Below are 26,436 nucleotides of genomic sequence, written 5' to 3'. Positions count from 1 at the left end.
CTTCACACTTTTTTGGGAAAATTGAGGAAGAAATTCCCTCTCTGCAGCCCACTGAGGGTTAACTCATAAAACTGACAGGAGGCCAGGGAGATCCTCCACTTCTTGAGTGAAGACCAGGAAGTTGTCACTCAGAGATGAGCCATTGCCCTGAGATACTGTTCAGGATGATCATATGTGACCACATGCATGTAGTCATATAGCCCACGGAAAAACAGGGAAAGGAAAGTCCCCATGACAACAACTCCTAGTTCCAAGAGAAAGAAGTCCTTAATGAAGTACACAGTGAGAGTTTTCCACTGCTCAAAGGAAAACATAATCTTTTTTCCCAAAGGCTATAATGCTCAAACATAGGAAGTTAAAAAAATGTATGAACAAGCACGCATGTGCCCACAGGCCGTGAACACCGATTATCCTCAGAAAGGTCATTGATCAATGAAGTCCATTTTTTCCACAACATTAATTTGAGAAATATCAGTCAGTTGTCTGTTAACAGGTAAAAGCATATTAAGTTTTAGTTGATGTTAGCTGAGAGTTCATTGATAATAGTCTGAGTCAAAGACTGCTGGTTATCTGCATGCTGTTCATTCTCCCCATCTTCCTGGGGTAACAATACACCCAGTTGAAAGAACACATTCCCCAACTTTCCCTGCAGTATGAGTAGCCTATGAGATACAAGAAGAAATCCTTGATTTAGGCTTCTGGCTTCCTCTGTCCTTTTCCTGTCTCCTTTCTTCCTACCAGAAATGCAGACACATTGATAAGGACAGATACAAGGAGGACGTTTAAAACACTGTAAATGGAATCATGCAATAGGTGGCCTTTTGCATTTGGCTTCTTTCAATTAGCATAATGTGTTCTTACAAAGAAGAACCAAACAGAAATTCTGAAATTGAAATGCAGTAATGGAAATGAAAAATTCACTACTGAGAGGCTCAACAGAAGTTTTGACCAGGTGGAAGAAAATCAGCAAACTTGAAGATAGATCAATTGAGATTATCCAATCTGAAGAACAGAAAGAAAAAAGAAAGAAGAAAATTGAATCTATTCACAAGCTTAGAAATGTGTGGAATAGCATCAAACATACCAACATATCTATAATGAGAGTCACAGAACAAGAGAGAATGAAAAGGAACAAAAAGAATATTTGAAGAAATAGTGACCAGAAACTTCCCAAACGTGATGAAAAACATTAATCTACACATCCAAGAAGTTATTATCCAAGGGCTCCAAGTAGGATAAATTCAGAGATCCACATGTAGAGACAACATAAACTGTTGAAAGACAGAGAATCTTGAAAGCAGCAAAAGAGAAGTGACTATCACATACTAGTGATCCTCAATAAGATTAACAGCTGATTTTTTCATCAGTCATCCTGGAGGCCAGAAGGCAATGGGATAACATATTCAAAGTGTTAAAGAAAAAAGTATCAACCAAAAATTCTACATCCAGAAAACTATCTTTCAAAAATGAAGGAGAAATTGAGACATTGCTATATAAACAAAAACTGAGAGAATTTGCTGCTAGCAGGCCTGAAATATAAGAAATTCTAAAGAAAGGCTGAAATGGAAGGACACTAGAGAGTAACTTAAACCCACATGAATGAATAAAGAGCATCAGTAAAGACCACTAAATGAGTAAATATACAGGCAGTATACATGCATTTCTTGTTTGTAACTTTTTTCCTCCTATCTAATTTAAAAGACAACTACTTAAACCAATAATTCTAAATCTGTGTTAATGGGAATGCAAAATATATAAAGATGTGATTGTATGACAATAACAAAACAAAAGAGGGAGGAAGAAACAGATACATAAGTGTGAAGGTTTTATATACTATTGAAATTAATTTGGTATTATTCTGAACTAGAGTTTTGTAAGTGAAAATTTAACTAAAATCCACCAGGCAAACATCAAGAAAATAACTTAAAAAATATAGTAAAAGATACAACAAAGAAATTAAAACCATACACTACAAAATATCTTTAAAAAGAAGATGGTAAGGGAGGTACAGAGGAACAGAAAAGGCATAAGACAAACAGAAGACAAATAGTAAAATGGCAGATGTAAATCCTACCTTACTAATAATTACATTAAATGTAAATGGATTAAACATTTCAATTAAAAGGTGGCAAAGACTGGGACAATGGATAAAAACACACAATCCAACTATATGTTGTCTACAGAGACACAGTTTTTAGATTCAAAGATACAAATAGGTTGCATGTAAAAGAATGGAAAAACATATACCATACAAACAAACAAAAATAAACCAAAAGAGAGCTTAATGGCTATAGAAATATCCAACACAATAGACTTGAAGTCAAAAATTGTTACTTGAGGGGCCAGCCTTGTAGCCAAGTGGTTGCGTTCGTGCGCTCCACTTCGGCAGCCCAGGGTTTTGCCAGTTTGGATCCTGGGCATGGAGCTAGCACCGCTCATCAAGCTATGCTGGGGTGGCCTCCCACATAGAAGAGCCAGAAGGACCTACAACCAGAATATACAACTGTGTACTGGAGGGCTTTGGGGAAAAGAAAAAAAAAGAAGAAGATTGGCAACAGATGTTAGCTCAGGTGTCAATCTTTAAAAAAAAATTGTTACTTGAAACAAAGAAGGATATTTATTTTATAATGATAAAAGAGTCAATCCATCAAGAAGATATAACAATTATAAACATTTATACATCTAAAATAGAACTCTAAAATACATGAAGCAAAAGCTGTCAGAAATCAAAGGAGAAATAGACAATTCAACAATGATGGTTGAAGACTTCAATATTCCATTTTTAGTAATGATTGAACAACTAGATACAAGAGCAACAAGGAAATAAGACTTGAACAACACTAGAAAACAATATATAAAGAACCCTTACAGCTCAACAATAAAAAACCAAAATTTTTATAAAGACAAGTGAAAAATGAACAAAGGACCTGGATAGACATTTGTCCAATGGCCAAAATAGCCAAAAAGCACATGAAAAGATGTTCAAAATCATTAGCCATTAGGGAAATGCAAATGAAAACCACAATCAAAACAACAAAAATAACAAATGTTGGCAAGGATGCGGAATTTCTCCACTTTTCTTCATTGCTGGTGGAAATGCAAAATAGTGCAGTGGCTTTGGAAAACAGTCTGGAAGTTCCTCGAAAAGTTAAACATACAGTTATCACATGATCTAGCAGTTCCACTTCTAGTTATATACACAAGACAGCCGAGAACACATGTTCATACAAAAATTTGTACATGAATGTTCACAGCAGCATCATTCATAATAGCCAAGAAGGGGAAACAATCCAAATGTCCATCAACCGATGAATCAATAAACAAAATGTGGTACATCCATACAATGGAATATTATTCAGTCATAAAAAGGAATGAGGTACTGATAGATGCTACAACACAGATAAACCTAACACATTATGCTAATTGAAGGAAGCCAAATACAAAAGGCCACCTATTGTATGATTCCATTTATATGAAATATCCAGAATAGGAAAATCCATAGAAACAGAAAGTAAGTGGTTACCAGGGCCTCGGGGAAGGAGAATAGAGAGTGACTGCTAATTTTACGGGGTTTCTTTTCGAACTGATGAAAATATTCTGGGTTTAGACAGTTGTGATGGTTGCACAGACTTGTAAATATACTAAAAACCACTGAATTGTTCACTTTAAAAGGGTACATTTTATGTTTTGTGAGTTATATCTCAATTCAAAAAAATTAAGCGAAAAAATACAAAATGAGGCTGGCCATCAGGAGATATTAACTTACTCAAAGCATTACTGTGAAATTTAGAGTATGTTCTAAATCTCACTTTGACTAAATATAATCAATTCAAACTAAGCTGTCACTACATAGGAAACAAGTCCTAAAAATATAAAGGTAGCAGTCTACACGAATTCTTGAGAAAGAGGAATTAAATGGCAAGAATTTGTCATTACTCAACCTTGTCCATCAAAGGGAAATGCTGCACCTAGTAGATGTGAATAATTCTACAAGAAAAAGGTATACTACATCGTCTTATAGGGGTGATTTTCCAAATTCTATCATGGCCTGCATGAACCATCACTAAAAACCCTTAAACTCCCTTTACTCTGACTCCATGTTCTCTGAACGATTTTCTGGTTGCTATCAGGGTCCTCAGGTAAATTCTTACCCGAAAAAAGTGTTCTCAATGGAAAGCAAAAGAGTTTAAACCATCAAAGATTTTATATTTGCATTTGAAATTAATACAGGGAACCAAAACCAAGAATATGGTTCATCAGAAAGGGAAGCTAATACAACACTGAGACCAAGAGTCGGATATCAAAGTCTAGAAGAGTGTATCGAGTCAGGTCCACACTGAGAAGTCATGGCCATGAGGGGCAGCACTTAAAAAAGAGAGAGAGGGCAGTGAGTAATTCTGTGGCTATGTGTGACCCGTAGCCTCTGGTTTACACATGATACCTTTATACATTCCCATGTGTCCTCCCTTAGAACTTAGTAGTCTTCTTAGAATTTAGTAGCCATCTTATCTCAGCTATATGACGATGGGTTTTGTTTACATTGTGGGTAGGATGTTCACAGACAAAGTCCCTTTGGGCATGGTGGTGACTATGGCCATCACAGCTGAGCACCCCAAGGGATAAGTGAAATGCCCATGTTTCATGGGAAGTTGTTTGCTTCCGGGCTTGTTGCACCTTCAACCCCCCTACACTTTCCCCCTGCTACTTCCCAAGCCAAGAATTTAGGGGTTTTGTGACTTGCTTTATAAGCAGAGATGATTCCCTTACAGTCTCTACAAGGAACTCTGACACTTGAATCTATCAGGCTGGAAACAGGCTAGGATAGGAATCCAAGCAGTACCCTAGTCAAGACACCACTCTGAACCGAGGGTGTGTTCTGAGATGCTAAGATACAGGCTAAGGGGGTCAGAGTAATGAGTGGGTAGAATAACATGGCAGACACTAGTGCACATTCATCAGACCGTCTCCTAACGTAGCACACAGCCACATTCCATTTCCAGCCCCTGTGCAGTCAGGTGTGCTCATGAAACAGTTCTGTCCAAACTGGGCAGAAGGGACGTGCGTCACGTCTAACACTGGTCCATATAAACCTCCCATGGGCAATTCTCTATGCTATTTTCCCTTTCCAGAGTAACTTTGGAAGCCAAGTGTGGAAGATGACATGGATGGATGAGCTTGGCTCCCTGCATGTCTGTTGGAGAACGTGACCACCCAGGAGGAACACTCAATTTTTACCTTCACAAGAAATAAAACTTTAATTGTGATAAGCACTGAGATTTGGGGGTTCATCTATTGCAGGAGCTCACTTTGTCTTACAATCACCTTTATATATAACAAGGAAACAACAAAAAAGATGCCCAGAGAAGTTGGATGAGAGAGCAATAATCAGCAAGAACGCATGTTGCAACACTGCTGTCGGTGGCCTCATAGCAGAGTCCTCTAGGCTGTGTCCCCCTCCAGCTTCCAGCCTTTATCTCACCTTCTATTCATAGCTAAGTTTCTCAGAATAGCAGTCTACACATGTTTTCTCCACTTCCTCACCTCCCACTCATTCCTCATTCCGCAAAATCTAGATCTTGCCCCACACTCTGCTGAGATGGCACCTATGACCTCCTAGCTGTCAAATCCAACCCAACACTATTCAGTCCTTCTGGAGTGGCTTTTAATATGCAACAACACACAGACTTTAAGACATGTTATACCTGTATGCTTCTCCCTCTAAAAATTAATCTGTTTCTAAGCTTCTTTTCCCACTGGGTAGGGACGAAATCCAATCTCAGCCATTATTGGGGTTCCTTTCCAGGTCCGGAGTCATGCAAGATTCAAGAGGGTTTTAGACAGCACAGAACACTGAGACTGGGGGTTTTTGTTTCATAAGAGTCAGGACTGCCGTGCTTCTTGTCCAGCCCATACGCCTCCGTTGGGGATGAGCATCTCCCCTGCTTCTGGTCTAAACCAGGCACAGGGGATGCTGTCTAGACTTGAAAACCTGGTGCCCTCTAGGTAGACACCACACCTGCCACCTGCCCTGGGGTCCTCAGGGGAAGGCCTTGGGCCCCACTGCTCTGATAGTCCATGGGCCTCAATTCATTTTCCCATCCTTTTGGACACTCCCTTCTTGGTAACTAGTGTACTTCCAACTCGGCAGTCTCCTGGGGCCCTTCCTCTGCTCTCAAACAATTCAACTCTTTTTGAGCCCTAAAGGGGCAAGGGAATCTTTGATCTCCAAACTCAAAATCCCGACTTGGGCAGGGGAAAGGTGAAAACATCCCCCACTGACGCACACACTCATGAATTAAAGCCTCAGCAGATTAGTTGGTGGCCCTTGCCTTGCTTGAGCAACCTGGGGCTCAGAGCAATTTGCCCTCCTTGAACGCCTCTCCTTTCTGTGAACACCTCTCTGAGTTTTCCTTCTTTCTCTCTGGTTATTCTTTCTTAGTCCTCTTTGCTGTGCCCATCCCCAGAACAATGGTTTTCTTTGCCATCCCTAAAAGTGCTTTGAAAGATTATGTACTGTCTCTGTACATTTTTAAGTTGACATTTAAAAACTATTATCCTAAGTCTGAATAGTTGCAAAGAATGAATTTTCTAGTATGTTGTAAATATCAATATTTTTAAATGAAACTGTTATATCATTCTTTTAAATAAATCTAATGAAATCTACAAAACATGGTGATTTGTTATAATCGACTATGGTCCATATTTTAAAATATTTGAACAACCGCTTTTTTAACAGTTGGCGTTTTATACGGTTTCTTTCTCCCTTTGATATCATATTTCCTTTCCCACAGAATTTAACCTTAATATATTTTATACTATGCAGCCTCTGATCAATCACTCTCTTACTTCTCTGGAAAAAAGTTTAAATTTAAATTTGCTGTGTTTCCCATAAGCACAAGCCTCTACGAGTTAAAGAGTTTGTCTGTGTTGAATTGTTGTTATAATGATTATTGGTACATAACTGATCAAAACAGCACAAGTATTATAAATTTGATAAATAATTATTAAACAGAAAAGTAAACCTTTCCCTCAGCTTTACTGAGGTATAATGATGAGTTTGGAAAATTATGTTCAGTTATATAACCAACACTACAATCAAGATCAAGATATAAAACTTTCCTTAACTCTAGAAGTTCCCTCTTGCCTCGGCAGGAGATCCCCAACTCTTGTCCCTGACCCCAGGCAACCATTGATTTGCTTTCTGTCACAACAGTTTTACCTTAAAAAATAAATTTTTATTGGAAATGGCCATGGTCTGAAGGTTTGTGTCTCCCCCAAATTCATATGTTGAAATCCTAACCCCCAATAAGATGGCATTTGGAGGTAGGGTTTTGGGGAGGGGATTATGTCATGAGGGTAGAGCCCTCACGAATGGGATTAGTGTCCTTATAAAGGAGACCCCAGAGAGCTCCTCAGCCCTCCCTTCACTTGAGGACACAGGAAGAAGGTGCCATCGATGAACCAGGAAGCAGGCCCTCACCAGCCAGCGAATCTGTTGGTGCCTTGATCTTAGACTTCTCAGCCTCCAGAACTGAGAGAAATAAATTTCTGTTGTTTATAAGCCACCTAGTCTGTGGTATTTTGTTATAGCAGCCCAAATGGATAAGACAGAAATGCATCTCGTAATTTATGGGACTGGAGATAAATATATTTTCCCCTTAGTTCAGTCACCTGCTGGTAATATTACTTGTCACTGGAATGAGACAGGGTTCAGCATCAGTTCTATTCCTGTTTTTCGTTTTTACAGATGTAAGCTTTGGGAAACCTTATTCATGTAAATAAATGGATGGGAAAGGAAGAAGTTTTTTTTTTTTTTAATAGCCTTGTCTCCCAAATCTTTGAACTCTTTTTGAGTTATGCCAAAAATCACAGAGTGATCTGCAAACACAAACTACTTGGGATAACTTACCAGCTGACAAGTTAATAAGGTCCTACTTCAATTCTGTTGAGAGCAAAGAGTTGGAGACCACTGGCTGGTAAAGCATCTCTTACTTAGTCACTAGAGTCATTTGCTTTCTCAGAACCAGTATGTACCAACATTTCCAATTGCCCCTTTCTTTGATGCCCTAGAGGTTTTTTACCCTCCAGGATAATGCAACATGGTGCCCTGAAGGGTGTGCCTTTGTTTTGGAAGGTGGAAGAAAGGCAAGGGTGAAAGGATAAGAAAGGAGCACTGTGCCCTACTCCCCAACTCCCATCACAGGCACGTTCTCAGGCAGAACAACTGAAGGACAGATTAGAAGTGGAAGCTGCGGATCTAGAAATGGATTCCCTTAAAACACCCGTGCCCATATACCCCTTAGAACCTGTTCACACATCCCCAGAAATACTTCATCCCAGCTTGGAGACCTCTGTCTTGAATAACTGCTGTTAATTATGTTCAGCCCAGGTCATCTTCATCTCTTCTAGTCCTACACACTCTCCTTACGTGACCTAATCCACACCTTTGGCTTCAACTATCATAGAGAGACTAATATCTGCCAAATCTCTTCTCTCCAGCTCAGACCTCTATCAGACATTCAATTAGCTTCACTTTCTACTCGTCTGACTTAGGTTCCACATGCTTTCTTTTATAAACAAACTTATCCTATCTTAGATTTCTGAAAAAATATTCAACCTCATAAATTGAATTGGGAACCAAGTTGCTAGCATTTTTCTATCACTGTACCATTTAAAAAGTGTCTTCATCTATATACATGTGTATACAGTATAAAGTATACATATGGCTCACAGTAAATGCTTACATTTTACAGATGAGGAAATTAAGACTCTGTTATGTCAAGTGAAAAGTCAAGTACATTCAGAAAAACATGAAAGAAATAAAAGATTTGTTTTCTGCCTTGACTTGGTTGGATAGAAGTCACTTAAATAAAGATATTGAAAACCAACAGAAGCCCATGCATACTGGAAGCCAAACTAATGCTCAAGTAGATCTTACAAAGGATATGTTTTCACTAGTTTTAATAAAAAGTAGCATAGATTTACAATCTATGTAAAGGCACTGCATCTCATTTCCTTACAGAAATATGAAAAAATTAAGATTGGTTGGCTGGGAAATAAAGAAATTAACCCATAGTAGCTAAGATCCAAAACAATTTGATAAACAATTATCAATGATTTAAGGGTTGTTCAGCCAGAAACAGGAGGTGAGATGTGTCACTTCCTTGGCTTTTTTCCAACAATTTAATTCCATACAAAAGGAAAATAAGTAAGGTTTTCCCGTTCTTTTATGGATTGTGTTTTCGATGTAGTCATTCATTGAATGTACATTTCCTGTCCTGAGTAAGTGGTTGGTGGTTTGTGGGAAAAAAACAATGTCCTAGGCTCTACACATCTTAAACAAGCGCTGTTTGTAACAAACCCCAGGCAAAGGGCATCTTGGCCTTTTGAGTCATTTGAGTTCCCACACAACCCAAAATAAACAATTTTATATTTTCCTTAGGTGATGGTCAAGAAGTGATCAAGCAAGTGTTTGAAAATATACTTCTTTTCTTTTCTCTCTTTTTTTTTCTTTAGTTGTTTCCACATCTTTAGTCTTCGGATCTTATTTATCATTTGTTGAGATGTCTGTAGTGTTTATTTCTATTGTCTTATCTTCACACATAAATCAAACTGTCAGTTTCCTTAGTCGTATTTATTACTCTCGCTTTCATCTCCATTGTTTGCGCATTTTTGGACTTTGGAAGCACAACTCCAAGCTTATGTTGGTTGATAATGAAGGAGGCCTACTCTCTTACCATGTCTTTTATCTGGCAAAGAGCTGCCAAGGCAAAAATGCCGCCAGTCAACAAGGGGAAGTGTGCTTGAGTAAGAGAATGGATGCATTCCAGCCCAATCAATTTAAAATTATATGTCATACTTGAAATCTTCGACTCCACTTTTTTTTTTTTTTGAGATTGGCCCTGAGCTAACATCTTTGCCAATCTTCCTCTTTTTTTTTTTTTTTTTTTGGTTTTTCTCCCCAAAGCCCTAGTACATGGTTGTGCATCCTAGTTGTAGGTCATTCTAGTTCTTCTATGTGGGACGCCGCCACAGCATGGTCTGATGAGCAGTTTATAGGTCCACCCCCAGGATCTGAACTGGCAAACCCTGGGCCGCAGAAGCAGAGCATGTGAACTTAACCACTCGACCTGACTCCACTTTTAAACTGGAAATATTGGTAGAAGCATAGCTTCGATTTCAAGGGAGCCAAAGGGAAACTGATGATCTCCAGGATCTAGTAGGTCCCAGTGCCCCCGCTTCCGTCTCTGGACTTGGAGATGCTTCCAATGTTTCCAGGCCAGCTGGTAGGGGGTCCTTGAGGGAGTGCAGAGCTCACAGGGCTGAGGTGACTGAGGCCCAGATGTGAAATATGCTCCACACGCATTTCCCCATTTCTGTTACACTGTCCTCTGCCACCCCAGCTTCCTGGCTTCATTCCCTAACTCTGTCTTACTCAAACCAGAAACATAAGACACGTGCCACTGATTCTCACCTTTGAGTGGAAATTAAGACTGTAGCAACCTCAGTGGTACCAAGAGTACAAGGACATTCCCAATATCACTGAATATAATAATTTAGAGTACTTTGTACTCACAAAAGTAATGTTTATTGTAAAAAATTCAGATAAGACAGTGGTATGCAGAATGAAAAGTCGAAGTTCCACAGGAATTTGCTGTTAAGAGTCTGAGAGCAATCATTCCATATCTTATCTATTTCCATGCATCTACACACACACAGTATATTGTTTTTAAAAACCTAAAAGCTATACCATTTACATTATTCTGTGATTTAGATTTTCATTTAACGATATACTTTAGAGCTCATTTTATGTCATTCCATACAGATCAACTTCATTCTCGTTAGGAGTTGCTGAACATTCCAGATGTAATTTAACTGATTATTCCTCTATTGGTGTGCAGTTAGGTTATTTGCAGTGTTTGGGTATCGCAAACAAAGGGGCAAGGGACACCTTTGTATATAATTTTGTGCACATCTGCCAGAATTTCTGCAAGATAGATTCAAAGAAGAATCACTGGGCTATTGGGTACCTGCATTTAAATTCGGAGAGAATCACATAGCCATTTATGGTTACCTTTTCTTTTTGATCTTCTGCTTTTAACGTGAATAATACAATCACACACATTTCAAGCTGGGAGAGCTCACGCCAGTGTTGGGAGAGGCCTGATCTCCACATTGGGAGTGAAATCTCAACCCTATAAATAGATTTTTCTACTGTTAACGCCAATAGCAGTGATTTTATTTCAGCAAGACAATACCATCTGTCATACTGAACGTTAATTTCTATTTTATGAGTTGTGTAGTTTTGCTGGTTCTTAATATGTTTTCATTTTATAATTGTATAAGAGCTATAAGCATAGCTTTATACCTGGCTTGAAATATTTAAATGTATGTGTCATCAAAAATCTTTCCATTATAAGTGACAAATCGGCTTGGTTGTGGCCAGTCCTCACAGCCCTCGCATGCTGGCTCCACTCAGCGTCTTGGCCCAAGACTTTATAGCTATCTCTTCTACTCCTCACAAGGAGATATAGGCGTCACCTAAGATTCTGTCCTCTTTTCTTCTTCCTCTCTGCACTTTCACCGGGGGCACTCGTCCGCTCCGGCAGCTATGATCGTGAAATGACTCCCTAATCTCTACATCACCGTCCGTCAGCTCTTCAAACCCACGTCTCCAACTGCCTGCCGGACATCCCCACCTCCCCTTCAATGTAACAAACACTGACAGTGACCCCAGAGGCAGATTGCTCATGACACTAAGGAGCCCACACTGAGCCCCCCGCCCCTGCTTGTACCTGCCCCTTACAAAGCCCTGGAAGGGGCCCTGGCAATTTGTCTTGGGTCATCTTTCTTTCTTTCCTTCCTTCTCTCTCTCTCTGTCCCTTTCTCCATCTTTGTCTCTCTTGGTCTCCATCTGTCTCTCTCCTTTTTTTTTTTTTTAAGTAACATATTTCAACCATGATCAGTGAAGACTATTGTCTCCTTCCTCTTGGAATTTCCCTCTATCGTACTTCCCCTTGCATGGATACCCCTGGAATGGCTGCCGCATTTCGGATTCCGGCTAAGGGGAAGTTGAGGTAGCAATGCCCCTTGTTGGGTTTGGCGGGGTGTATCCATGTTGTTGACAGTCACTTAGGTGTATGGTTATTGCTAACCACCCTGGTGTGGGAACAGCTTCCAGGGACATCGCTGCTGTCCATTAGGCTGACTCACCGAGAAGGCATGTCACAATGTGAGCATGTTCTACTGCACCCAGCCCTGAAAGGACACAGGGAGTGGAGGAAAAACAAGTTTGAAACGTGCAATCCGTTCTCACTGAAACCCAGTCAGAAAAAAAGTCCTCTCCCATCAGGAGTACTCAGTAATGCAGTGGAGACCTTTTTTTTTTTTTTTGACAGGAATTGTGTGAAAAAGAATGATGACAAGTTTTGTGTTTATAGGACACAAACTATAATAGAACTACAAACAGCAAGGACATCAGTAACAGCTCACATATGAAACAAGTCATCTATATTTCCAGAATACAAATCTATAAAGTAAAATATAATGAGATAATCTGTAAAATAATAAGATAAATCTGTGAAATAAGAACGTTTGTCTCACACGTTATCCTATTTGATCTCTGCTACATAAGCAGAACAGAATATTTTCACCAATTTTCAAATAAGACCCAAAGAAGTTGTCTGAGCCTGAACTGGCACCCGACTTCCTGCTCTCTCATGGCGCAGAGGAAGCTAGATCCTGGCCAGCTGGTCTCCCAGTCCCCTCTCGGCTCTTCTGGTTTGGCCACGCTGGGGACAGGTTCTGATCTTACACGGCTGTCGGCTCTCAGCTCTGCTCTGCTCACCATGACTGACTGTGCTGTGCACACAGACCGGGAGATAACAAGAATGATGCTGAAGTGCCAGGTGGTTTCTGCTGCTTCCGAGGTCCTGTCAATCAACCGGAGAGGCTTTCTGCCCTGGATATGCGACTGTGTTCCTCCTCGACATGTGCTTTAACTAGGAAAACTTTCCCCCAACTTTTTATTTTAAAAAAAATCTCTCTCCTACAGAAAAGGGAAAGAATAGTACAAGAATAGCTGTGTGTTCCTCACCCAGATTCAAACAATTGTCAACAGTTTGCTCCCTCTCTATGCCCCTCTCTCACTTCTCCCCTTCTCTCTCTCTCCCTCTCCCCTACTCCCTTTTCCTCCTTTCTCTCTCCACTCTCCCTCTTTCTCCCTTTCATTTGAGACTAAGTTGCACAAATCAGGGCATGTCACCCTAAAATCTTCTGCATGTATTTTCTAAGAACAAAGACATTCTCCCGCACAACCGTAACCATAATCATTGCCAATACCATCATCACGCCCAAGAAATTTAACACTGATTCAACAGCATTATCTAACGGGCAGTCCAAACCCCAATTACCGGAGTCACCCCCTAAATGTCTTTCGTGCTCTTTTCCAGTCCAGGACAATCAAGGGTCACACAGTTCACATATTTCTCACATCTCCTTAGCATCTTTTTATCCAGAAAAGCTCCCTGTCTTTTTCTTTTTTTCTTTCACGACATTTTTGAAGAGTTTAGGCCAGTTGCCTTGTAGAATGCCCCACAACCCATATCTGTTTGCTTGTTTTCTTGTGATTAGATTCAAGTTAAGTATTTTGGGCAAAATACTGCATGGTGTACTTTTCATTGCACCACATGAAGAGGATACCATCCTGCCTCATTATCGGTCACACTAAGCTGATCACTTGGTTACGACAGTTTCTGCCAGATCTCTCTATTAGAAAGGCATCTTTTCCCGTTTGTAATTAATAGGTAACCTATGGGGTGATGAAAGGAGACTTCATAAATAGTGTGAATATCCTGTTCACCAACACTCTTTAACCCAATGGTTTTAGCATTATTATTACATTGGTGACTACAAAAATGGTAATTTTTCTAATTCTATCATTCTGTCTACATTTATTAGCTGGCCTTCTTCACAAAATTTTCCCTCCTGTGCACACACACCTTTTTAGTATCACTATACACACATGGGTTCTTTTGTAATTCCGTGTTTTATAATCCATTGCCACTATTATTATTATTATTTTTAGTGCTCAAATGGTCCAAAGTTAGCCAGCAGGAGCCTCTTCAAGCTGGCTGCTCTGAACCTTTAACTTGTCTTCCATTACCAGGGCCAGCTTCCTGGGCGTGTGATCCATGCAGTTGCACAAGACTCTTGCATGGTTCAACACTCTGCTGTTGCTGTCTTGACATCCTTAGTAATTTTCCAACAAGGGCCCCTGCATTTTCATTTTGCCCTTGGCCCTACAAATTATGTAGCCTGCCCTGCCCATTGGTCTTTGAGCACTGCCTTGCTTTGTGGCTCAAGAAGATGTTCCAAATGCATTCCCTATCCTTGGTCTGGAATCAACCAATTTATCCAAGGAGGCTTGTTCCTTTTGGAAGGAAATGGTACTTAGAAACCAAGATTTGAGTACTAACATGTCTGATGGTGCTGGGGTGATATGACTGCATGGCACTTTCAAGGCTGAGAAGTGCAGGTAATGACTCCGTCCAAACCTCTACGCTAAGAGATGACCAAATTCCAGCATGGCTTCAAGGAGCATAAGGCCATGTCCCTAGGATGACCCCAGCCCCTCCCTTAAATGCCTGCCTGGAAAGCTCAGCAGCACCAGGAGACTTTAATGTTTGTTCCAGCCTACACCTGAGATAGGCTGCTGACCACCTTTTCTTAGAGCATTCCCTAAAAACGCCTTATAATTGTGAATCCTCCCTCTGAAACTTTGAGATATATATGTACCTCCCACAACTCAAGCCTATCTTTCTCAAGGCCCTGAAAGCCATTCCTTTGAAACATAATCATCCGGAAGGGTAGGGCCCCATCTCCTGGTCTCCGTGGAAGAACGAATCCTAACTTCCATCATTGACAGCCAGCAGACCCAGCTGGCCTCATCACGTCTACACTGACCTACCCTTTGTAATTATTCACTGAGCCCCTCCATCTCCCCATCTCGACTCCTTCATTCTCCCTTTAAAATACCCAGTTACTCTGCAAATTAGAATGGAGCTCAGCTCTTTTCCCTATTGTCAGGAGGTAGTGAATAAAATCTGTCTTCACACCTTTAATGAATGTCCCACTTTATCTTTGACATTGGATAGAGCTGGAAAATCATATATTCCTACGGATACCTCCAATTCTAATCCAGGAGGATAGCATTTCTCCATCGAGTGTTCCCTCCCTCCTCCCACAGTGAGAGCCTTAGGTCACCCCACACTATCAGTGAGTTTACTCATTTGCCGTATCCTACAACATACACAAAAGAGTTTCAGCCTGATGACACTAATATGACTATCAATGACAAGCCCAATTCATAAGCCTCCTGCAGGTCTTTTTTCCCTTAGAATATATGCCACTAGTCAGAGTACAGGGGTCAAAAGTTACTTGGAATTCTTATCTCTGTGTTGTTTGCCATCAATCTGCTAACCACTTAAATTCCTTTGCTTCTGCTTGCATTCAATTTTAAGGGTTTTTAAAAAGTCATCTTTGATTGGATTTAATTTTTTGAATATTTAAAACATTTATGTGGTTCAAAAGTCAAACCTGCAGGGGCCAGCCCCATGGCCGAGTGGTTAAGTTCACACGCTCTGCTTCGGAGGCCTGGGGTTTCGCCAGTTCGAGTCCTGGGTGTGGACATGGCACCACTTGTCGGGCCACGCTGGGGCAGCGTCCCACATGCCACAACTGGAAGGACCCACAACTAAAAATACACAACTATGTACCAGGGGGCTCTGGCAGAAAAAGGAAACATTTTTTAAAAATCTTAAAAAAAATAGTCAAAACTGCATAGAAAGACATACTCAGATATCATGACATTCGCAGCCCTATTCTTTCCACTCTGTTCCCACATATGCCCAATGGGTGATCATTTTCATTTGTTTCTGGTTTATCTTTCCTGTGCTTCTTGCAAAAACAAGTAAACACATACACACACACCTTCTTATTCCCACCCTCCACTTATTTCACACAAATGATACCATGCTTTATATATTCTTTCCCATATTGCTTTTTTCACTTAACAATATAGCTGGGAAATCCTTTCATATCAGTTCACAGCAATTCCATCACTCTTTTTTATGGCTGCATAATACTCCATTATGTGGCTTCTCCAGGCTTGATTCAACCAGTCTCTTATGGTTGGGAACTTCGGTTGTTTTCAAGATTTTCCTATTATAAGAAATTCCACAATCAGTAACCTTTTTCATATATTGTTTTGCATTTGGGCGGAGGGGCGGGGTTTCTTCAGACTAAATTAATCTAAGCTGGATTGCTGGATCAAAGGGAACACAGCCCTGCTGACACCTTTATTTCAGCCCAGTGAGACCCATTTGATGTTGTTTTATTAAATGCTGCTAAATTCCCCTCTTGAGTTATTGAACTGCTTTGTACTCTTGCCAGCAGTGCCTGAAAGCACCTCCTTCAACTGTGGAAATGCTGACAAAGAGAAGCGTACCTCCTGGAGGTGCCTGAGATCGGAGGGTTTGTTCTGTGGGTATCGTCTGTTTAATCCGTCCTGCCATGAGTTTGCTGTGTTCGTGTGTCCAACAAGACTGAAATGAGAGTTCATGCTGGCAAAAAAAAAATGGCCTCAAAGAATAATAAAACCTTGCTTGATGGATTGAATGTTAACCTTCCTGTAGGGAGAACCCTAAAAACACGCTGTGGGGGCTCAGAAACGGGCCACAGCACTGGGCTCTAAAAGGAGGCCAATAAAGATGTGAAATGAGAATCACAGGCTTTCTATTGATCAAGGAATCAGGATTACAGATACACGGGAACGAAGATAAAAGGACTAGTAGCACAGCACTGACAGCAGGTGGGAAGGCCTGGCCCCTGGCTTAGCTGGGATGAGAAGTTGAATAGTTTAATTGAAGCTCTCATCAGTAAGGTTTACAGGTTTAGCTCTAAATATGGTATTTAAGGTAATTAGAAACAGCTGCATTTTTCAATCCAAAATTTAGCTAACTTTGCCCCAAACTCATAAAACCCACGTGTATTAGTTTCCTATGGTTGCTGTAACAAATTACTACAAACTCAGCGGCTTAAATAGTGCAACTTTATTATCTCACATTTCTGAAGGTAGAAGTCTGACATGGGACTTACTGGGCTAAAATCAGGGTGTTGCAAGGGTTTTTCCAGCTTCTAGAGGCTGCCGCATTCCCTGGCTTGTGGCCCACTTCCATGTTCAAAGCCAGCAATGACGGGTCAAGTCTTCCTCACATCATGTCACTCTGACACGGTCTCCTCCGCCTTCCTCTTCCCCAGTTAAGAACCCTTGTGATTACAGGGGCCCACCCAGACGCCCAGGATAATCTTCTTATTTCAAGGTCGGCTGATTAGCAACCTTATTCTATCTGCAAACTTAATTTCCCATTTCCATGTAACCCAAGGTACTCACAGGTTCTGGGCATTGGGATGTAGACGTGTTTGGGGGCCAGGATTCTGCCTCCCACACGAGGTCATACTGGACTTCCTTGTTCCTAACTGTGCTTTAACATAGTGTTACATTCAAAATTCTACAGAAGCCATGAAAATAAAGTGCATCTTTACTAAAGTCCCTTGAGGACACTGAGAAGGAAGTTTTAGCTCCTCACATAGTTAATCCTCTTTAGACGTCTCTTCTTCCTAAAGTTTCTTCCCAGCATTCCTCACTGGACTGTCAAATCTCTCCACTTTGTCTTCATTCTCCCCGTCTTCTTCCAGACCTATTTTTCCTTGCCAATATCTCCCACGCCCTTTCTCCCTTAGAGAAACGCAGCCCACCCCTGTTCTCAGGTTCCCCATTTTGCATTCCTAGTCACGCCACCCTTAACTCCTTGTAGAAAGCAAGAATGCTGGGTATACTATTTGCTTCTCCAGATCCAATTTCCATCCTTTCCCGCCATGCTCTGTGCCCGGGAGGACCAATCTTGCCTTCTAGGCTCCTGGTTGGGTTGGGTAGTGCAAAGCAAGGGCAGAAGATTGGGAGGTGGAGGAAGAGGGAGGTGGGGGTCTATTCTCCCCCCTCCCAAGGCTTCAGCTCCTCTTTGGTCATCTTATCTGCATCTACAATTGTCCCACCAGGTTCTGCTAACCATCACCTCCCCTTGTCCCTTCAGGACTTGGAGTGGTGACAGTACCCTACTGTTGCTAGCTCTAGGGGGCTTCCCCACCTGCTGTTGGTTTCCTTAAACCCCACCCACATCCTTATAAATAGTCCCTTCAATAAATTCTGCTCAATCTCCATGTCAATATCCAAAACCATGTGTTTCTTGCAGGGACCTTGACAATACAGTGGGGAAGTGGCCTGGTAAATATTCCTAATTTTTAAAAAGACACGTGCAAATTTCTGACACAGCTGCAACATGGATGAGCCTTGAAGACGTTACGTGAAGTGAAATCAGCCAGTCACAAAAAGATGAATACTGTATGATTTATGATTCCACTTCCATGAGCTATCTAGAGCAGTCAAATGCGTAGAGACAGAAAGTAGAATGGAGGTTACCAGGGACTAGGGCAAAGGGGAGAATGTGGAATTTGGCTTAAGCGGCACAGAGTTTCAGTTTGGGAAGATGAAAAAGTTTGAAAGATGGATAGTCGTGATGGTTGCACAACCATATGAGTGTACTTAGTGCTACCGAACTGTACACATAAAAATGGTCAAGATGGCAACTTTCATGTTATATATTTTTTACCACAATCAAAAAAAGAAAAAGAGGGGCTTGCCTTGTGGTGTAGTGGTTAAGTCTGCACACTCTGCTTCGGCGGCCCAGGGTTCACCAGTTTGGATCCCGGGCACAGACCCATGCACTGCTTATCAAGCCATGCTGTGGTAGGCGTCCCACATATAAAGTAGAGGAAGATGGATACAGATGTTAGCCTAGGGCCAGTTTTCCTCAGCAAAAAGGGGAGGATTTGTGGTGGATGTTAGTTCAGGGCTAATCTTCCTCAAAAAAAAAAAAGAAAAAGAGACAACTTTTTAAATTCCTATCAAACACACAACAGATATCTTGGCTTAAGTTCAGACTATGACCTTGTCCTATGACGGCATATTCCTAGGCAGGTCTGGAGAACTGGTTGGGTGGCCTGAGAGAAGTTTATTTGCAAGAAGGCTGAGAACTCATTGTAAGGGAAGAAAGACTCAGGCACCCTGAGCCTGACCCAGAACCCAAGTCTTGCTCATGAGAGGGTAAAATCAGTTTTCCAATCAGGTGGTGTCCGCTGGGAGACCCCTTTAGCGTCTTCACAGCACTTCCTGCAAGTATAGCTAAATCCACGTGTAAGGCCGAGTTCTCCCAGGCTCTGAAAGCTCCAAGGGCAGGCCCGCTTAGGCTGCTAGTACAGAATGCCACAGACTGGGTAGCTTATAAACAGCAAGCACTCATGTCTCGCAGTTCTGGAGTCTGGCAGTCCAAGATCAAGGCCCTGGCAGATGCAGTGTTTAGTAAGGACCCGCTTCGATAGACAACTGTCTTTTCATAGTGTCCTTTTGTGGCAGAGGGGGTGAGGGTCCCCTTTATAGGGCACTAATCTCACTCATGAGAGCTCCACCCTCATGACCTGCTCCCACCCTAGAGGCCCTACCTCCTAATACCATCACACTAAGGGTTAGGACTTCTATTTATGAAGTTTAGGGGGACACGTTCAGTCCATAGCCAGGGCCATGACTATTTTATTCAAGGCTTTGTCCCCAGTACCCCGTTTAATCCCCCAGGCAGTAATATCTGCTCATTCTGTATTTGAATGAATGAATGAATGAATGAATGAGTTCTGAATACAGTATGGTCGTGGTTACAATAATCTGTTCTTGAAAATAAAACGACTGTTGCTGTGAACTCCATAACACTCCAGGAGCATGAGGAGCACCAAGTAAAAGCTTTAGAGAACACGACAGACAGATGAGAGCTCTCCAGGACGAGCTTGAGTCTCAGAATTTCAGAATTCACAGCAGCATATCACCTGACAGTGGAGCATGGTAAACCAGACCCTGAATTTTCTTCTTTCTTTCCCATCCAACCTCAAAATATCCCAGTGTCAGCCATCTCAGAGCTTTCAAATGGCCTTTCTCTTTTTCTATATTAATGTTTTGAAGCCGCATTAATCAAGTTAATTACATTCAACTTTAATGGATTTTGTAACTATTAATACAACTTTTGAGATATTTTTGCAAGAAGGGAACTTTCCCATCCTGCTCATATAGTCCTTTCTTAGCTTATGGTTCATATTCATGCCAATGGCTTATCAATCTTGACTGCAAGCACGGTCAGCTGTTTCCGTTGTGATATCTTAAGCCGGTTTACAGTGTGAGTTTCTGAGAGGTTTCTGACCTCTGCCAAGGCAACGAAGGAAATTCAAGACACCATTTCTTTGAGTCCCTCACCACACGTACCTCCTGAAATTGTCTCCCAGCTCCTGGGCCTGCTGGCTCTCCATCTCGCTATGGCATCAGGCTTCGATGCCAGCTGGTCTCCAAGCTCTCTCTTATCGATGTCGTGGGCCTTTTTCATCTCTCCTGACTTGACAACATCTTTTTTATTTCAAAAAGCCAACTCAGTCTAGCCATGGCCTAATGCTTTCTCATGGGGGCCCTTTCAAATTCCCAAAAAAGAAATCGATTCTCTCCTTCTTGACCAAGACTGGAACTTAACTACCAGACATGGGGACACCTTACGGGCGTACTGTTCCATGCAGGAGGATGCTGGTCTTTTACACAGAAAGACTAGAGGGAGAATTGAGATTTTTCAGGGAAAGAATTTTCTGGACTGGGCCTCTCCTCAATTCTGGAGATTCTGTCATATCTCCTGACAGCACGTATTTAATGATGCTCAACACGATTTCAGCACTATTTTTGGCAGAGGCGCCACATTGATTTCGATAACTATCACTTTGCACACCTCTCCTCATGATGTGTCTTCCCTCTCATCACATCTGACTCGTGCCTCTACCCTCATCTGTGCCACATGGCCACATGGACTCTCTGGGTATCAGCAATTGAAAAGAGCGAGGTACTGATACATACTACGACATGGATGGGCCTTGAAAACACTGGGCTAAGCGACAGAAGCCAGTCACAGAAGTCCAAATACTACAGGATGATCCTATTTGTATGAAATGGCAAGAATAGGCAAATCCATAGAGACAGAATATAGAATAGTGGTTGCCAAGGGTTGGGGGAGGGAAGGGGAAGTGACTGCTAATGGGTGCGGGATTTCTTTTTTTTTTCCTCCCCAAATCCCACCAGTACATAGTTGTGTATTTTAGTTGTGGGTCCTTCTAGTCGTGGCACGTGAGATGCTGCCTCAGCGTGGCCTGATGAGCCGTGCCATGTACGCACCCAGCATTCGAACCAGCGAAACCCTGAGCGCAGAAATTAAGCACTTGGCCACGGGCCGGCCCCAGGATTTTTTTCTGGGAGATGAAAATGATCTCAAATTGCCTGTGGTGATAAATACACATCTCTGTGAATACATTGCAAACCCTTGCATTGTATACTTTAAATGGGTGAATTGTATGGTATGTGAATTACATCTCAATAAAGCTGTTACAAAAAAACAACTCATGGTAAGAAGAAACGGGGAAAAGGAAGAAATCTGTGGAAAAGGAAACGGACAATCAGACTTGGAGAAATCAGAGGGAGATAGAGGTTTTTTTAAGAGAAAGGAAAAAAATATGCTCTCTATTAAAAAATAGGACTTTTCACCCAATTCTTGAGAAGAGTACTATGTCTAAATTATGTTCTGGATACTGTAGGAACCAGCAGGAAGGCAAAAAAAAAAAAAAAAGGCGTGGATCAAGGCAACAACAGGGCAAAGCTAGCAAGGAGATGAGACCTGCCAAAGTGAGCAGTCAGAACATCAAGAAGCAGAGAGGGAGGGACAGCCTGGAACAAGCGACAGGAAAAGAAGTTCGAAATAAAATTCAGTTAAATGGGACAAGAGAGCCCACTTTCTTTCTCTTGGCCTTTTTTTTCCTAGCCCTCTACCATCACACGTCTCTCTCTCTCTTCCACTTCGAGTCCCTATTCCAGCTCTGTTCACAACAGGCTCAAGGCGGGTCCTGACCCATCCTATCCTCCAAAGGTGTCCTTCCCCGAAAGCCCACCTGGCTCGCTCTGATGGAAGAGCCCAGGAAGTGGCACATGGGTGTAAGCAGTGGAGAGGCTGGCACGAGCTTCTACCAACATCCAGGTCCTGAGTGGCCATGTGCCTGGTCCCCACCGGAAGGTTACTGACACATGGAGCCAGGAAGACACATCTTCACAAAGTAGCCAGGGAAAGGCCCTTGATGCTGACCCATCGGTCGCTTGCAAGAGCAGACAGTTTCTTGGAGCTGGGTCCTTCTACTTCCTCTTTCGCCAAACGTCTGGCCTGGGCACTAGACCATGAGGCAGGAAGTCCTCAGCTCTTTTTTTTAGCTATGACATGCAGTCTGGAGGCAAATCCTTTAAACACGGGGCTCACTTTCTAGTCTGCATTCATGCAGCAACCTTTTCGTCTGACTCACACTTGACAACTCTGCAACTTGAACAAGGAAACCAATGGTCTCCATGTCGCAAAGTGAGTCCCTGGGTCGGGCTGGGGTTAGAACCCCTGAGTCCCCAGACCAGGTCTTATCAAACAGATCCGATATAATTGTCAAGATGACACTCTGATAGTGCCATGTGAGGGAGGCCACAAAGCTACAGGAGGTGAGGCATTCGTCTACTCACACTTTTGTTTTTTCAATGTTATTACACCTGTTTTATTGTGAGAAATGTGAAGCTTAGAAAGATTAAATTGCCTAAACTGAAACAAACAGCAAAAAATAAAAACTCATACCTTTTTCTGATTCTAAACCTTATATACCTCCTCTAAAATGTTTATCTAGTCTTCAATTAAGACAATATATATACCCACATCACTCCCCAGCAAATGTGTCACACTTTTTTTTTTTTTTAAGATTTTATTTTTTCCTTTTTCTCCCCAAAGCCCCCCGGTACATAGTTGTGTATTCTTCGTCGTGGGTTCCTCTAGTTGTGACGTGTGGGACGCTGCCTCAGCGTGGTCTGACGAGCAGTGCCATGTCCGCGCCCAGGATTCGAACCGACGAAACACTGGGCCGCCTGCAGCGGAGCGGACCACTCGGCCACGGGGCCAGCCCCTATGTGTCACACTTTTAAAAAATTCTTTAAATTGTATAAACTTACACAATTCTTTCAATTGTGTAATTCTAGACAATTCTTTAAATGATAGAAATTTACTGCTTATAAAGAAAAATCTGACATAAAGCAAGGTGCCCTGCCCACATACTGACTTGAGAGAAGCCCCAGGGATGCCCCACTGGGAGGGCACACGGATGGGGAAAGACTCTTGCCCTTCATATTTTATTTGGTTTGGGATGACAAATCTCCAAAACAGATCTGCAACAACATGATGCCCAGAAGGGGATGATCTCACTCACGTTTGTTAGATCTGTGCATAGCAACTCATTCTGGGACTCAACGTGACCTGGTTCTGTAAATACGATTTCCATTTCCAGAACTATGCATCAAATCAGACCCTCTAAGGAACCATGCATTTGAAAATTAGCAATTCAACTCCTGGAAAAAGTTTTAAAAAATAATGACGCCATTCCGCTCCTACTCCACCTACCTTCCACCCAGTTCAAGAGTTAAGTTCAAGAAAGCCCAAGAAATACATAACTGAGGAAACAATTTCCTGTAGTAGTATAGCACCAGGAAGCATTTATTAAGTACCTAATTGCTTATGGTTCTGGGCTAAGCACTGTGTAAAGAGAATTGCATACATAGAACTAGTCTCTCTCTCTCTCTCTCTCTCTCTCTCTCTCTCTCGTTTTCAAGGTCTTACCATGTAAGGTAAACAGCACTCACCTGGACAAACAGGTTCAGGACACAAGGACAGCAGATGAGAACTCGAAAACATACCAGTGACCGGATCCTGAAGCATTCAGCTGGTCAATGCCAGCACATTTTCAGGGTGGGGACCTAGGAAAGAGCACACAGGGGTGAGTAGCTGTTGGGTTTCCTAGGGGTGCTTGGGCTCAATTGCAGACACTGCCCACTGTCCACTGCCCACACCCACAATTTGATCTCCTGGTAGGCAGAGAAGGCTGCAGGATCAGGTTGCGAACAGGAGGGAGAAGGTAGGGGGTAAATAGCTGGGCTGGAGTAGGAGGGGGTAAGGCAAGCAGCATGGGTGTGGCCAGCAGACAACAGCGAAGCAGAGACGTGGCTCTTCCGAGAGAAGACCGACAAGCAGAACCTAACAGAGACCAGCTGTTGCTGGCAGCTCCACCCAGGCCTCTGGGCCCAAGGGGTTTCTCAAGCCTTCTGCTGTGCTGAGACCTAGGGTGGATTCTACACTGCTTGTGGTTGGTGGGAATGGGGAAGTGGAGAGCCTAGGTAAAGGTCAAAACGTGTATTGGAAGTCAAGGGGTGAAGAGCATGAAAACACATCCTGCTCAGAGGGAGTGCTGACGAGTGACAGGATCAAAGGTACCCAGGCGAACGACATCTTTAGATCCACCCTTGATGGTGAGAAGACCTTAGCAAAGCCTTTGGTGTTTCTGTGGATGAATGAAAACCACATGGACACGGATGAACAACGCTCAAGTTTCGGTTGACCAGCTGACTGTAGTTTAGAATCAGGCCTTGTAAAAAGGGATATGAGCGAAGAGTAAAACCTGACTGGCCATCATAAAGTCTCAACAATCAAAGAGAACTCAGTCATTAGAAGCCATCACATTTACTCATTAACAACTGTAAGCTTCCCAAACTCAGGTCCCGCCACAGTCCAGACCCCAAACACAGACACCACACCTAAGGTGAGGGGTCAGGTCCCGGAGAGAAACGTCTCCATTTCAACCCCCTCAAATAACCCACATCTTTCTGTAATTACGCATGCACGTATTTGTTAAAAGAAACACCTAAGGCAATCTTACTGAGAAAAAATGGAGGAGGTGGACGGTAGGTGGCTAACAAATTTGCTCAACCCCCACTGAGTTCTTGAGGAAATACAAATTATAATAGACAGAAAGATACTATGTTTTTGCAAAACAGTGGTAAAAAATTCAAGATTGCCCATAGGCAAGGTGGAGAAATAGATTCTCTTGTAAACAGTGATGGTACACTAACACCACTTTTTTGGGGATGGCAATTTGGCAGTATCTATCTTTATGAAAAGTCCATGCCTTTCAGCCAGCAATTCATTTCTGGATGTCTGTTCTGGTTCCATCTGTCCTAGAGAATTACTCAAGTGTGTGCACAAAGAATGTTTATTATAATGTTTAAAATAGAAAAGAAAATGGAAACAACCCAAATAGCCATCATAAGGGAGACTGGTTAAATCTCCGCACATCCGTGGAATACAACGTAGCAATAAAAAAAGAAGGAGGTAGGGGCCGGCCCAGTGGTGCAGCGGTTAAGTGCACATGTTCTGCTTCGGTAGCCCAGGGTTCACTGGTTCAGCTCCCAGGGGTGGACATGGCACCGCTTGGCAGGCCATGCTGTGGTAGTCGTCCCACGTATAAAGTGGAGGAAGATGGGCAGGATGTTAGGTCAGGGCCAGCCTTCCTCAGCAAAAAGAGGAGGATTGGCAGCAGATGTTAGCTCAGGGCTAATCTTTCTCAAAAAAAAAAAAAGAATGAAGTAGATTTATATGGAAAAGACCATATAAATAGTCTTATGGAAAGACCTCAAAGACATATTGTTCATTAAAAGCTGCAAATTGCAGAACACTACAGAAAGCATGACATTATTTATGTAAATTCACACACAACACTATATATTTCTCTATGTAAATATGGTCATGCAAATGTATATAAGAAAATCCAGACAGATTTATACCAAACTGATATTAGCAACTATCTCTAGGGAAGGAAGTAGTTTGGTGACTGGGGAATTGAGGGGGATTTTTGTCTTTATCTGTATAGAATTTTTTTTTACAGTGAGAATGTATTCATGTGTTACTTGTGCAAGCAAAAATGAGTTTTAAAAGAGAGGGGAAATTAACAGAACATCTGTCTCCATGAGCCAGATAAATAAATAGAGTTGACTGAGGAACTGTGTGTCAAGAAGAATGGAACTTCTCGAGGAGCTAAGTGAGAGCACTCGCCTCCCTTCTCTCCCCAGGCCCTCCAGAGTTGACTGTAAGTTTAGACACGTGGGTCCCACACAGCTCCATTAGCTGGGTGGTCCTAGCAATCTATGCCAAAGCAGCTTGGTATCCTACACCACTCTCTCACCCCCTCAGAATGAGGAATACACACTCCTAAGGACAATGATGGTGGGAACCAAATAGCTAGGAACCTCACTGTGATACAATTATCTATAGCACCAAAACTCAGCGTCAGATCATTTATCTTGACCTCCCCTCCAGGCAAGTTTCTTTACACAGAAAATTCAAA

The 26,436-nt window shown here is 42.1% G+C and overlaps 1 protein-coding gene across 2 annotated transcripts in view; it reads right to left on the bottom strand.

Annotated features, from left to right (window-relative positions):
• The window catches only part of USP6NL (USP6 N-terminal like), a 256,580-nt gene that overhangs the window by 179,288 nt on the left and 50,856 nt on the right, over nucleotides 1-26,436 (bottom strand). Inside the window, exons 1-2 of one of the 2 annotated variants that reach the window (XM_046678690.1) lie at nucleotides 24,114-24,363; nucleotides 23,903-24,016 (exon numbers count right to left, since the gene is read on the bottom strand). The gene's annotated coding sequence lies outside the window, so the exon portion shown is untranslated. Of the gene's footprint in view, nucleotides 1-23,902; nucleotides 24,017-24,113; nucleotides 24,364-26,436 lie in introns of those variants that run through there. The other variant, XM_046678691.1, reaches the window with a different exon arrangement.

The sequence above is a fragment of the Equus quagga genome, chromosome 12 (assembly GCF_021613505.1).
Source record: "Equus quagga isolate Etosha38 chromosome 12, UCLA_HA_Equagga_1.0, whole genome shotgun sequence".
Classification (NCBI taxonomy): Eukaryota; Metazoa; Chordata; class Mammalia; order Perissodactyla; family Equidae; genus Equus; species Equus quagga.
This window is presented reverse-complemented; position numbering and strand designations above follow the sequence as displayed.